The sequence below is a fragment of the Ahaetulla prasina genome, chromosome 17 (assembly GCF_028640845.1).
Source record: "Ahaetulla prasina isolate Xishuangbanna chromosome 17, ASM2864084v1, whole genome shotgun sequence".
NCBI lineage: Eukaryota > Metazoa > Chordata > Lepidosauria > Squamata > Colubridae > Ahaetulla > Ahaetulla prasina.
In genome coordinates, this window is record NC_080555.1 from 10,263,066 (window position 1) to 10,278,208 (window position 15,143).

The 15,143-nt window shown below is 46.1% G+C and overlaps 1 long non-coding RNA gene across 1 annotated transcript; it reads left to right on the plus strand.

Annotated features, from left to right (window-relative positions):
• The first annotated feature begins 9,859 nt into the window (after positions 1-9,859).
• Positions 9,860-12,355, plus strand: LOC131186515 (uncharacterized). Its single transcript, XR_009152379.1, has 3 exons — positions 9,860-10,307; positions 10,449-10,520; positions 10,779-12,355. It is a non-coding gene; the product is annotated as an uncharacterized LOC131186515 (long non-coding RNA).
• The last annotated feature ends 2,788 nt before the right edge of the window (positions 12,356-15,143 follow it).

Genomic DNA, 15,143 nt, shown 5'->3' on the forward strand with positions numbered 1-15,143 from the left:
CAGCCAGGGTCTTCCTTTGCAGGAATCAGCAGAATCAGCGAAGACTTGTGGATATGACACAGGACAGCCAGGTTTGTGATGGTGAGTATTTTATATTATTACAGGCAGCCAGGTCTTCACTTTGCAGGAATCAGCAGAATCAGTGAAGACTTGTGAATATGACACAGGACAGCCAGGTTTGTGATGGTGAGTATTTTATATTACAGGCAGCCAGGTCTTCACTTTGCAGGAATCAGAAGAATCAGCGAAGACTTGGATATGACACGGACAGCCAGGTTTGTGATGGTGAGTATTTTATATTACAGGCAGCCAGGTCTTCCTTTGCAGGAATCAGGAATCAGAAGACTTGTGGATATGACACAGGACAGCCAGGTTTGTGATGGTGAGTATTTTATATTATTACAGGCAGCCAGGTCTTCCTTTGCAGGAATCAGCAGGAATCAGCGAAGACTTGTGAATATGACACAGGACAGCCAGGTTTGTGATGGTGAGTATTTTATATTGTTATGAGGCAGCCAGGGTCTTCCTTTGCAGGAATCAGAATCAGTGAAGACTTGTGGATATGACACAGGACAGCCAGGTTTGTGATGGTGAGTATTTTATATTACAGGTCAGCCAGGTCTTCCTTTGCAGGAATCAGCAGGAATCAGCGAAGACTTGTGGAATATGACACAGGACAGCCAGGTTTGTGATGGTGAGTATTTTATATTATTACGAGGCAGCCAGGTCTTCCTTTGCAGGAATCAGAATCAGTGAAGACTTGTGAATATGACAGGACAGCCAGGTTTGTGATGGTGAGTATTTTATATTATACAGAGGCAGCCAGGTCTTCCTTTGCAGGAATCAGGAATCAGAAGACTTGTGGATATGACACAGGACAAGCCAGGTTTGTGATGGTGAGTATTTTATATTGTTACAGGCAGCCAGGGTCTTCCTTTGCAGGAATCAGAAGAATCAGCGAAGACTTGGGATATGACACAGGACAGCCAGGTTTGTGATGGTGAGTATTTTATATTCTTACGAGGCAGCCAGGTCTTCCTTTGCAGGAATCAGGAATCAGCGAAGACTTGTGGATATGACACAGGACAGCCAGGTTTGTGATGGTGAGTATTTTATATTACAGGCAGCCAGGTCTTCCTTTGCAGGAATCAGAAGAATCAGTGGATATTGTAGGATATGACAGGACAGCCAGGTTTGTGATGGTGAGTATTTTATATTACAGGTCAGCCAGGTCTTCCTTTGCAGGAATCAGCAGGAATCAGCGAAGACTTGTGGATATGACAGGACAGCCAGGTTTGTGATGGTGAGTATTTTATATTCTTACAGGAGGCAGCCAGGTCTTCCTTTGCAGGAATCAGCAGGAATCAGTGGATATTGTGGAATATGACATGGGACAGCCAGGTTTGTGATGGTGAGTATTTTATATTGTTACAGGCAGCCAGGTCTTCCTTTGCAGGAATCAGAATCAGCGAAGACTTGTGGATATGACAGGACAGCCAGGTTTGTGATGGTGAGTATTTTATATTCTTACGAGGCAGCCAGGTCTTCCTTTGCAGGAATCAGCAGGAATCAGAAGACTTGTGAATATGACAGGACAGCCAGGTTTGTGATGGTGAGTATTTTATATTACAGGCAGCCAGGTCTTCCTTTGCAGGAATCAGCAGAATCAGAAGACTTGTGGATATGACAGGACAGCCAGGTTTGTGATGGTGAGTATTTTATATTACAGGCAGCCAGGTCTTCCTTTGCAGGAATCAGAAGAATCAGTGAAGACTTGTGGATATGACACGGACAGCCAGGTTTGTGATGGTGAGTATTTTATATTATACAGGCAGCCAGGTCTTCCTTTGCAGGAATTAGCAGAATCAGAAGACTTGTGGAGATATGACAGGACAGCCAGGTTTGTGATGGTGAGTATTTTATATTGTTACGTGAGGCAGCCAGGTCTTCCTTTGCAGGAATCAGCAGGAATCAGTGAAGACTTGTGGATATGACAGGACAGCCAGGTTTGTGATGGTGAGTATTTTATATTGTTACGTGAGGCAGCCAGGTCTTCACTTTGCAGGAATCAGCAGAATCAGAAGACTTGTAGGATATGACACGGACAGCCAGGTTTGTGATGGTGAGTATTTTATATTGTTATACAGGCAGCCAGGTCTTCCTTTGGAGGAATCAGAATCAGTGAAGACTTGTGGATATGACACAGGACAACCAGGTTTGTGATGGTGAGTATTTTATATTATGAGGCAGCCAGGTTCTTCCTTTGCAGGAATCAGAAGAATCAGTGGAAGACTTGTGGAGATATGACAGGACAGCCAGGTTTGTGATGGTGAGTATTTTATATTATACAGGCAGCCAGGTCTTCCTTTGCAGGAATCAGAAGAATCAGTGAAGACTTGTGGATATGACAGGACAGCCAGGTTTGTGATGGTGAGTATTTTATATATTACAGGTCAGCCAGGGTCTTCCTTTGCAGGAATCAGAATCAGTGAAGACTTGTGGATATGACAGGACAGCCAGGTTTGTGATGGTGAGTATTTTATATTATACAGGCAGCCAGGTCTTCCTTTGCAGGAATCAGCAGAATCAGCGAAGACTTGTGGATATGACAGGACAGCCAGGTTTGTGATGGTGAGTATTTTATATTATGAGAGGCAGCCAGGTCTTCACTTTGCAGGAATCAGAAGAATCAGTGAAGACTTGTGGATATGACACAGGACAACCAGGTTTGTGATGGTGAGTATTTTATATTATACAGGCAGCCAGGTCTTCCTTTGCAGGAATCAGGAATCAGCGAAGACTTGTGGATATGACACGGACAGCCAGGTTTGTGATGGTGAGTATTTTATATTATACAGGTCAGCCAGGGTCTTCCTTTGCAGGAATCAGCAGGAATCAGCGAAGACTTGTGGATATGACACGGACAGCCAGGTTTGTGATGGTGAGTATTTTATATTATACAGGCAGCCAGGGTCTTCCTTTGCAGGAATCAGAAGAATCAGCAAGACTTGTAGGATATGACAGGACAGCCAGGTTTGTGATGGTGAGTATTTTATATTATGAGGCAGCCAGGTTCTTCACTTTGCAGGAATCAGAAGAATCAGTGAAGACTTGTGGATATGACAGGACAGCCAGGTTTGTGATGGTGAGTATTTTATATTGTTACAGAGGCAGCCAGGTTCTTCCTTTGCAGGAATCAGAAGAATCAGCGAAGACTTGTGGATATGACACAGGACAGCCAGGTTTGTGATGGTGAGTATTTTATATTATACAGGTCAGCCAGGGTCTTCTTTGCAGGAATCAGCAGGAATCAGTGAAGACTTGTGGATATGACACGGACAACCAGGTTTGTGATGGTGAGTATTTTATATATTACAGGTCAGCCAGGTCTTCCTTTGGAGGAATCAGAAGGAATCAGCGAAGACTTGTGGATATGACAGGACAGCCAGGTTTGTGATGGTGAGTATTTTATATTATACAGGTCAGCCAGGTCTTCACTTTGCAGGAATCAGAAGAATCAGTGAAGACTTGTGGATATGACACGGACAACCAGGTTTGTGATGGTGAGTATTTTATATTATTACAGGTCAGCCAGGTCTTCACTTTGCAGGAATCAGCAGGAATCAGAATCAGTGGATATTGTGGATATGACAGGACAGCCAGGTTTGTGATGGTGAGTATTTTATATTATTACAGGCAGCCAGGTCTTCCTTTGCAGGAATTAGAAGAATCAGTGGATATTGTGGATATGACACGGACAGCCAGGTTTGTGATGGTGAGTATTTTATATTATACAGGCAGCCAGGGTCTTCCTTTGCAGAATCAGAAGAATCAGAAGACTTGTGGATATGACACAGGACAGCCAGGTTTGTGATGGTGAGTATTTTATATTATACAGGCAGCCAGGGTCTTCCTTTGCAGGAATTAGCAGAATCAGAAGACTTGTGGATATGACAGGACAGCCAGGTTTGTGATGGTGAGTATTTTATATTATACAGGTCAGCCAGGTCTTCCTTTGCAGAATCAGCAGGAATCAGAATCAGTGGATATTGTGGAATATGACACAGGACAGCCAGGTTTGTGATGGTGAGTATTTTATATTATACAGGTCAGCCAGGTCTTCCTTTGCAGGAATCAGAATCAGTGGATATTTGGAGATATGACACGGACAGCCAGGTTTGTGATGGTGAGTATTTTATATTATACAGGTCAGCCAGGTTCTTCCTTTGCAGGAATCAGAAGAATCAGCGAAGACTTGTGGATATGACAGGACAGCCAGGTTTGTGATGGTGAGTATTTTATATTATGAGGCAGCCAGGGTCTTCCTTTGCAGGAATCAGCAGGAATCAGCGAAGACTTGTGGAATATGACACGGACAGCCAGGTTTGTGATGGTGAGTATTTTATATTATACAGGTCAGCCAGGTCTTCCTTTGCAGGAATCAGAAGAATCAGCGAAGACTTGTGGATATGACACGGACAGCCAGGTTTGTGATGGTGAGTATTTTATATTGTTACAGAGGCAGCCAGGTCTTCCTTTGCAGGAATCAGAAGAATCAGCGAAGACTTGTGGATATGACAGGACAGCCAGGTTTGTGATGGTGAGTATTTTATATTATTCAGGCAGCCAGGTCTTCCTTTGCAGGAATCAGCAGAATCAGAAGACTTGTGGAATATGACAGGACAGCCAGGTTTGTGATGGTGAGTATTTTATATTATACAGGCAGCCAGGGTCTTCCTTTGCAGGAATCAGCAGGAATCAGAAGACTTGTGGAATGACACAGGACAGCCAGGTTTGTGATGGTGAGTATTTTATATTATTACAGGTCAGCCAGGGTCTTCACTTTGCAGGAATCAGAAGAATCAGCGAAGACTTGTAGATATGACACGGACAGCCAGGTTTGTGATGGTGAGTATTTTATATTGTTACAGGCAGCCAGGTCTTCCTTTGCAGGAATCAGCAGGAATCAGTGGACTTGTGGATATGACAGGACAGCCAGGTTTGTGATGGTGAGTATTTTATATTATACAGGCAGCCAGGGTCTTCCTTTGCAGGAATCAGCAGGAATCAGTGAAGACTTGTGGATATGACACAGGACAGCCAGGTTTGTGATGGTGAGTATTTTATATATTACAGGCAGCCAGGTCTTCACTTTGCAGGAATCAGGAATCAGCGAAGACTTGTAGGATATGACACAGGACAGCCAGGTTTGTGATGGTGAGTATTTTATATTACAGGCAGCCAGGTCTTCCTTTGCAGGAATCAGAAGAATCAGCGAAGACTTGTAGGATATGACACAGGACAGCCAGGTTTGTGATGGTGAGTATTTTATATTATTACAGGAGGCAGCCAGGGTCTTCCTTTGCAGGAATCAGCAGAATCAGAAGACTTGTGGAATATGACAGGACAGCCAGGTTTGTGATGGTGAGTATTTTATATTGTTACAGGCAGCCAGGGTCTTCCTTTGCAGGAATCAGAAGAATCAGTGGATATTTGTAGGATATGACACAGGACAGCCAGGTTTGTGATGGTGAGTATTTTATATTGTTATGAGGCAGCCAGGGTCTTCCTTTGCAGGAATCAGAATCAGAAGACTTGTGGAATATGACAGGACAGCCAGGTTTGTGATGGTGAGTATTTTATATTATTACGAGGCAGCCAGGGTCTTCCTTTGCAGGAATCAGAATCAGAAGACTTGTGGATATGACACGGACAGCCAGGTTTGTGATGGTGAGTATTTTATATTGTTACGAGGCAGCCAGGGTCTTCCTTTGCAGGAATCAGAAGAATCAGCGAAGACTTGTAGATATGACAGGACAGCCAGGTTTGTGATGGTGAGTATTTTATATTGTTATACAGGCAGCCAGGTTCTTCCTTTGCAGGAATCAGAAGAATCAGTGAAGACTTGTGGATATGACAGGACAGCCAGGTTTGTGATGGTGAGTATTTTATATTATTACAGGCAGCCAGGGTCTTCCTTTGCAGGAATCAGAAGAATCAGTGGACTTGTGGATATGACAGGACAGCCAGGTTTGTGATGGTGAGTATTTTATATTGTTACAGAGGCAGCCAGGTCTTCCTTTGCAGGAATCAGAATCAGCGAAGACTTGTGGATATGACAGGACAGCCAGGTTTGTGATGGTGAGTATTTTATATTGTTATGAGGCAGCCAGGGTCTTCCTTTGCAGGAATCAGCAGGAATCAGCGAAGACTTGTGGATATGACACAGGACAGCCAGGTTTGTGATGGTGAGTATTTTATATTATTACAGACAGCCAGGTCTTCCTTTGCAGGAATCAGAAGAATCAGCGAAGATTGTGGAATATGACAGGACAGCCAGGTTTGTGATGGTGAGTATTTTATATTGTTATGAGGCAGCCAGGTCTTCCTTTGCAGGAATCAGAAGAATCAGCGAAGACTTGTAGATATGACAGGACAGCCAGGTTTGTGATGGTGAGTATTTTATATTACAGGTCAGCCAGGTCTTCCTTTGCAGGAATCAGCAGGAATCAGCGAAGACTTGTGGAATGACAGGACAGCCAGGTTTGTGATGGTGAGTATTTTATATTATACAGGCAGCCAGGTCTTCCTTTGCAGGAATCAGAAGAATCAGTGGACTTGTGGATATGACAGGACAGCCAGGTTTGTGATGGTGAGTATTTTATATTACAGGCAGCCAGGTCTTCCTTTGCAGGAATCAGAAGAATCAGTGGACTTGTGGATATGACACAGGACAGCCAGGTTTGTGATGGTGAGTATTTTATATTGTTACAGGTCAGCCAGGGTCTTCCTTTGCAGGAATCAGAATCAGCGAAGACTTGGGATATGACAGGACAACCAGGTTTGTGATGGTGAGTATTTTATATTATTACAGGAGGCAGCCAGGTCTTCCTTTGCAGGAATCAGAATCAGTGGACTTGTGGATATGACAGGACAGCCAGGTTTGTGATGGTGAGTATTTTATATTACAGGTCAGCCAGGTCTTCCTTTGCAGGAATCAGCAGAATCAGCGAAGACTTGTGGATATGACAGGACAGCCAGGTTTGTGATGGTGAGTATTTTATATTATTACAGGCAGCCAGGGTCTTCCTTTGCAGGAATCAGAATCAGTGAAGACTTGTAGATATGACACGGACAGCCAGGTTTGTGATGGTGAGTATTTTATATTACAGGTCAGCCAGGGTCTTCCTTTGCAGGAATCAGAAGAATCAGCGAAGACTTGTGGAGATATGACAGGACAGGTTTGTGATGGTGAGTATTTTATATTATTACAGGCAGCCAGGGTCTTCCTTTGCAGGAATCAGGAATCAGAAGACTTGTGAATATGACAGGACAGCCAGGTTTGTGATGGTGAGTATTTTATATTATTATGAGGCAGCCAGGTCTTCCTTTGCAGGAATCAGAAGAATCAGTGAAGACTTGTGGAATATGACACAGGACAGCCAGGTTTGTGATGGTGAGTATTTTATATTATACAGACAGCCAGGTCTTCCTTTGCAGGAATCAGCAGAATCAGCGAAGACTTGTGGATATGACAGGACAGCCAGGTTTGTGATGGTGAGTATTTTATATTGTTACAGGCAGCCAGGTCTTCCTTTGCAGGAATCAGCAGGAATCAGCGAAGACTTGTGGAATGACACAGGACAGCCAGGTTTGTGATGGTGAGTATTTTGTATTGTTACGTGAGGCAGCCAGGGTCTTCCTTTGCAGGAATCAGAAGAATCAGTGAAGACTTGTGAATATGACAGGACAGCCAGGTTTGTGATGGTGAGTATTTTATATTATACAGGCAGCCAGGTCTTCCTTTGCAGGAATCAGCAGAATCAGTGGACTTGTGGAATGACACAGGACAGCCAGGTTTGTGATGGTGAGTATTTTATATTATTACAGGCAGCCAGGTCTTCCTTTGCAGGAATCAGAATCAGCGAAGACTTGTGGATATGACAGGACAGCCAGGTTTGTGATGGTGAGTATTTTATATTATTACAGGCAGCCAGGGTCTTCCTTTGCAGGAATCAGAATCAGAAGACTTGTGGATATGACACGGACAGCCAGGTTTGTGATGGTGAGTATTTTATATTACAGGCAGCCAGGTCTTCCTTTGCAGGAATCAGAAGAATCAGCGAAGACTTGTGGAATATGACATGGACAGCCAGGTTTGTGATGGTGAGTATTTTATATTATACAGGCAGCCAGGTCTTCCTTTGCAGGAATCAGAAGAATCAGAAGACTTGTGGATATGACACAGGACAGCCAGGTTTGTGTTGGTGAGTATTTTATATTGTTACGCGAGGCAGCCAGGGTCTTCCCTTTGCAGGAATCAGAAGACATCAGCGAAGACTTGTCGGATATGACACGGGACAGCCAGGTTTGTAATGGTGAGTATTTTGTATTGTTACGTGAGGCAGCCAGGGTCTTCCCTTTGCAGGAATCAGCAGGAATCGACAAAGAGTTGTCAAATATGACATGGGACAGCCAGGTTTGTGATGGTGAGTATTTTATATTCTTACGCGAGGCAGCCAGGGTCTTCCCTTTGCAGGAATCAGCAGGAATCAGCGAAGACTTGTGGAATATGACATGGGACAGCCAGGTTTGTGATGGTGAGTATTTTATATTATTACAGGCAGCCAGGTCTTCCTTTGCAGAATCAGCAGGAATCAGTGAAGAGTTGTCAAATATGACATGGGACAGCCAGGTTTGTGATGGTGAGTATTTTATATTCTTACGCGAGGCAGCCAGGGTCTTCTCTTTGCAGGAATCAGCAGGAATCGACGAAGAGTTGTCAAATATGACATGGGACAGCCAGGTTTGTGATGGTGAGTATTTTATATTCTTACGCGAGGCAGCCAGGGTCTTCCCTTTGCAGGAATCAGCAGGAATCGACGAAGAGTTGTCAAATATGACATGGGACAGCCAGGTTTGTGATGGTGAGTATTTTATATTCTTACGCGAGGCAGCCAGGGTCTTCTCTTTGCAGGAATCAGCAGGAATCGACGAAGAATTGTCGAATATGACATGGTACAGCCAGGTTTGTGATGGTGAGTATTTTATATTGTTACGCGAGGCAGCCAGGGTCTTCCCTTTGCAGGAATCAGCAGGAATCGACGAAGAATTGTCGAATATGACATGGTACAGCCAGGTTTGTGATGGTGAGTATTTTATATTGTTACGCGAGGCAGCCAGGGTCTTCCCTTTGCAGGAATCAGAAGAATTCAGCGAAGACTTGTCGGATATGACACGGGACAGCCAGGTTTGTGATGGTGAGTATTTTATATTGTTACGCGAGGCAGCCAGGGTCTTCCCTTTGCAGGAATCAGAAGAAATCAGCGAAGACTTGTCGGAAAGGACACGGGACAGCCAGGTTTGTGATGGTGAGTATTTTATATTGTTACGCGAGGCAGCCAGGGTCTTCCCTTTGCAGGAATCAGAAGAATTCAGCGAAGACTTGTAGGATATGACACGGGACAGCCAGGTTTGTGATGGTGAGTATTTTACATTATTACGCAAGACACCCAGGGTCTTCCCTTTGCAGGAATCAGCAGGAATCAGCAGGAATCTGCGAAGACTTGTGGGATATGACACAGGACAGCCAGGTTTGTGATGGTGAGTATTTAACATTATTACGCGAGAAAGCCAGGGTCTTCCCTTTGCAGGAATCAGAAGAAATCAGCAAAGATTTGTCGGATATGACACGGGACAGCCAGGTTTGTGATGGTGAGTATTTTATATTGTTACATGAGGCAGCCAGGGTCTTCCCTTTGCAGGAATCAGAAGAATTCAGCGAAGACTTGTAGGATATGACACGGGACAGCCAGGTTTGTGATGGTGAGTATTTTATATTCTTACGCGAGGCAGCCAGGGTCTTCTCTTTGCAGGAATCAGCAGGAATCGACGAAGAGTTGTCGAATATGACACGGGACAGCCAGGTTTGTGACTTTGGGCCCGGAACCAAGAGAAGGTAATTTTTTGTGGAATCTTATAAAAAAAAACAGCTTCGTAATTGTCGGTACACGCTGGGAGCTCATCCTTGCAGGTGGGGGGAGGGGGAGGATTTTTCACACAATTCCTTTTGCCCAATTTTTATATTTTCTTAAGAAATGAGCAGAATTTTCTCTCCCTCTGACCTTGTGAAACGCCTGCAGTTTCTCTGAGTATCTGTGGATTATCTTGCTAGGTGCAAAGGGGTTGTGAAGTTAGGATAATCGACGGTCGGTGAGCTCTGATTGTTCAATACTCATGATGGGCAGCTGTGTCACTTTGGGACAAACAACCGAGAGACGGTGACTTCCTTTCCTGCAAGATGCACGGTGAGTTCTTGTCCTGCAATACGCAGAACTGACCGTGTGGGCTAACGGCAAGGAGTAGGCGAATTGTTCAATTCTCACAACAGCTGGCTTGGTGACTTTGGACCAATAACCAAAAAAGGATTATTTCTTTTCCTGCAATAGGCCTGGTGAGTTTTGATCCTGGAATCCTCATGAGAGACGGCTGTGTCACTTTGGACCTAGCACTAGGAGATGGTGAGTTCTAGTCCCCCAATAGGTACCAAAGCCTTTCCTTCCTTCCTTCCTTCCTTCCTTCCTTCCTTCCTTCCTTCCTTCCTTCCTTCCTTCCTTCCTTCCTTCCTTTCTCTCCCTCTTTCCTTCGGTTTCTCCCTCCCTCCTTCCTTTCCTCCCTCTCTCCCTTTGGTTTTTTCCTTCTTTCCACCCAACCTTCTTCCCTCCCTCCCTCTGGCAGAAGGCCATCTCAGTGGCCTTAGGCCAACCATTCTTTCTCAGCCCTAGGAAGGAGGCAATGGCAAACCAGTTCTCCAAAACCTCTCCAAGAAAAGAGACCGGACTTGTTCAGACAGTCTCCGTGAATTGAACGGAAGGAAAAAAGAGCAACGTATGACGAAGAAGGAAGCCCCCCACCAGCGCATTGCGTCCTGGTTAAAGACCACGATGAGGCTGGACAAAGGCCCTCTCGGCCCCCACGCAGACCAGTGTCCTGTCAGATCCATCACCTTCGGCTTGGCGCCTCACAGTCTGCCATGAACCGCAGAAAGGGAGTTGGGAACAAATGGGCCATAGAGGTGTGTGTCTTTACGATGGGAAATTGGGAGCAGGGGATTGACAGGTGAGGAAGAACAGAGCGGTTTGGAATCCAGCCTATGCCAGCATCTTCAAGGCCGCAAAACCTGAAAGCGGAATTTCACCTCAGCTTAAACACCTCAGCGCTTCCCAAAACATCCCAGCCCTTGGATGGACTATGGGGGGAGGGTTGGGGGAACCAAGCAGTTAATGCTGAATTGACGCGCTGGAAGTTCAGATTCTGCATGACTCTCCTGCGATGAGCGTCTGTCAGTAAACGTGCCTTTCACTTCAACCAAAGGGAGTCGAGGGTTTTACTTCCTTGGGTGATCAGACTGGGGCAGGACTGACAGTCCCCCCCTCCCTCCATTGCGTGATCTGAAGTCAACGACTGAAGAGGGACCCAAACCATTTCACCCGGCAACTGCTGAATGAGCCACAAGTCCTCTGCTGTGTCAACCAACAACTCATGAATCCAGACCGAAGTAATCTGGGCATGCTGGCTGGGAATTCTGGGAGTTGAAGTCCCCACATCTCAAAGTCGCCAAGTTGGAGAAACACCGATTTAGAGGCTCCCTGACTCCAGATGGCTGCGGGCAGCTGACTTTCCCCAACAGACCCGTCAAAACAAAAATAAATGAAAATAAATGGACCATGAGCATCTAGGAGACCCTCTGAACACACGGCAACCCATGAGGGCATCTCTTGTCACCAGTCCCAACAACCTGGCACCACATCCAACTTCGGCACACGGAAGAAGTCTACCTGGATTCGACTCGATTTGCTTCATAATTTATTCCTAATAAATGTCACAAGACAAATAATAACAGTTATTCTTGAGCCCCCTTCATTCCGGCTGCCATCCACCCACTGGGCACACCTTGAAGTTTCACAGTTCTCCCTTCTCTATTTGAGCTTCCTCTTGCGTTCCACACTGGGTCTGACTGCTCGCTGTCTCCAATTTCATAGAGGATGGTGCACAGTTTGTCCGAACCCCAATTCTTCAGATTCGGGGGGGGGGGGTCCCTCTCCTTCCCTGCCTTGGCCCCCAGGGTGCCCTGCTAGTTTCTCACCTCGCTCAGGAAGTGCTCCAGTTCGTGTTCCACGCAGACCAGCTGGTGGGTGAAATCCTGAAGGGCAGGGTTGGTGCCCAGAGGGCTGGATTCGAACTCAGGATGGGCCGGGATGAGCACCTGAGATTGGTAGCCCCATCTTCTTCTGGCCATCTGGACCTCCTGCACCAGTGAAGGAGAATGAGGGGGGAGACCTGTGTTAATTAACCAGTTAACAACCAGTTGTAATTTCTCAATTCATTAATGACCACTCATAGTTTCTTCATTAATTAATGGCCAGTTGGCCACTCCTAATGTGTCAGTTCATGACCGCTGGAGTTTCTTCATTAATAATAAATGCTTTATTATTTAATGAATGACCACTTGTCGTTGCTTCATTCATAAACGGCCATTTTTTAAATTTAATTCACGAAAAAAAATTTTTTTTTTGATTAAGGACCAGATGTAGTTCCTTCATTGATATATTACTGACTGGCCATAGTTTCTTCATTAATTCTTCATTAATTAATTAATTAATTAATGAGCAGTCATACATTTTTTGTTAATAGATGATCATAAAAGGTTCTCCTTGCACATACGTGCTAGTCGTTCCCGACTCTAGGGGGCAGTGCTCATCTCCGTTTCAAAGCCGAAGAGCCAGTGCTGTCCAAAGACGTCTCCGTGGTCATGTGGCCGGCATGACTCAACGCCAAAGGCGCACGGAACGCTCTTCCCTTCCCACCAAAGGTGGTTCCTATTTTTCTACTTGCATTTTTACGTGCTTTCGAACTGCTAGGTTGGCAGAAGCTGGGAGAAGTAATGGGAGCTCACCTCGTTAGGTGGCGCTAGGGAGTTGAACTGCTGAACTGCCGACCTTTCGATTGAGAAGCTCAGCATCTTAGCCACTGAGCCACTGGGTCCCTGGTTAGATGACCACAGAATTTCTTCATTCTATTCCTGATCTATGGTCTGTCCATCCCGCCTGCTTTTGTTCATGAATGGACCCCAAACTGCCACCAAAATGTGTTTGCCCCACATTAGAAGCCCCCAAACAAGCCCCCCACCCACCTTCCAGCTTACCACAACCTAGTTTTATTTATTCAACGTTTATGGCCCTCTTCTCATTCATACAGCGATTCCGAAGAACGGTTGCAGGAACTGGGTATGTCTGGTCTAGTGAAAAGAAGGACCAGGCGGCGGTGGGGGGGGACGGGACCCAATAGCAACCTTCCAATTTTTGAGGGGCTGCCACAAAGAATGGGGGGGGGGGTGTCAAGCTATTTCCCCAAGCGCCTGAGGAGGGCAGGACAAGAAGCAACGGATGGAAACTCATCAAGGAGAAAAGCAACTTAGAACTGAGGAGAAATTTCCTGAGGGAACAATCAACCGATGGAATGTCTTGTCATCTCTGGAGGCTTTCAAAAAGAGACTGGACAGCCTTTTGTCTGGAACAGTATATAGGGTCTCCTCCTTGAGCAGGGGTTGGATTAGAAGACCATCCAAGGTCCCTTTCAATGGTGTATTCTGTTATTCCTTCTTCCCTTCCAATACCTCCTTCCTTCCTTCCTTCCCTCCCTCCTTTTTTTCCTTCCTTCCTTCCTCCCTCCCTTCTTCTCATTCCCATCTCCTTCCTTCCTTCCCTCCTTCCTTCTTATTCTCCCTCCCTCCCTCTTTCCTTCCTTCCTTCCTTCCTTCCTTTTCTCCCTCCTTCCTTCTCCCTCCCTTTCTTTCTTTCCTTCCTTCCTTTTCTCCCTCCTTCCTTCCTTCCTTCCTCGCTCCCTCCCTCACTTCTTCTCATTCCCATCTCTTTCCTTCCTTTCTTCCTTCCTTCCTTTTTCTGCTTCCTTCCTTCCCTCCTCCCTCCCCCCCCCCCCCCCCTCTTCTCATTCCCATCTCCTTCCTTCCTCCCTTCCCTCCTTCCCTCCCTCCCTTCTTCTCATTCCCATCTCTTTCCTTCCTTCCTTCCTTCTTTTTCTCCTTCCTTCCTTCCTCCCTCATTCCCAACTTTTTCCTTCCTTCTTCTCTTTCCTCCCTTCCTCCCTCCCATCTTCTCATTCTCATCTCTTTCCTTCCTTCCTTCCTCCTCCTTCCTCCTCCTTCTTCTCATTCCCATATCCTTCCTTCCTTCCTTCCTTCCTTCCTTCCTTCCTTCCTTCCTTCCTTCCTTCCTTCCTTTTTCTCCTTCCTCCCTCCCTCCCTCCTTTCTTCTCATTCCCATCTCCTTCCTTCCTTCCCTCCTTCCCTTCTTCTCATTCCCATCTCTTTCCTTCCTTCCTTCCTTCTTTTTCTCCTTCCTTCCTTCCTCCCTCATTCCCAACTCTTTCCTTCCTTCCTTCCTTCCTTCCTTCCTTCCTTCCTTCCTTCCTTCCTTCTTCTCCCTCCTTCCTTCCTCCTTCCGTTTCTCATTCCCAACTCTTTCCTTCCTTCCTCCCTCCCTCCTCCATTTCTCCCCTCTCCCCTCCCTTCTTCCTTTGAAGACCTGCAGGGGAGGCTGGAAAACACGCGGTGTGCCCTGACCCCCATTCCTGCGTCTCTCCACCGCAGACGGGACCCATTTGGCAGGGGACTCCGAGGGCGCCCAGCCCAAGTGGCATAATAACTCTCCCTGGGCAGGAGAATGGGAGCCTTTGTGCGTCAGCCTTCGCAACATGAAGGGCTGCCTTTGTTTCCCCTCGTACCAGGAAGAGAAACTGTCCTGCTTTCTCCTCCTTCCCAGTTCCCTGGTCTGAATAAAAGCGAATTGTCCGATGAAATTTCTCTCCGAGGGGGACAAAACAGCAGTGAAACTGCCCTGGGTGGAGTGTGAGATGTTCTCACGAGGATTGAATGACAAGGTGACCCAGGAATGGGGTGACTCAGTAACAGTATCAGAGTCGGAAGGGACCTTGGAGGTCATCTAGCCCAACCCACTGCTCACGCAGGAGAATTGTAGTAGGGATTAGCCACTGAGCCACCTAGCCAGGTGGCTCTGCTCACCTCTTCTCCTTAGTTCCGTCTCTCCGTGTTGCAGGTAGTCCTC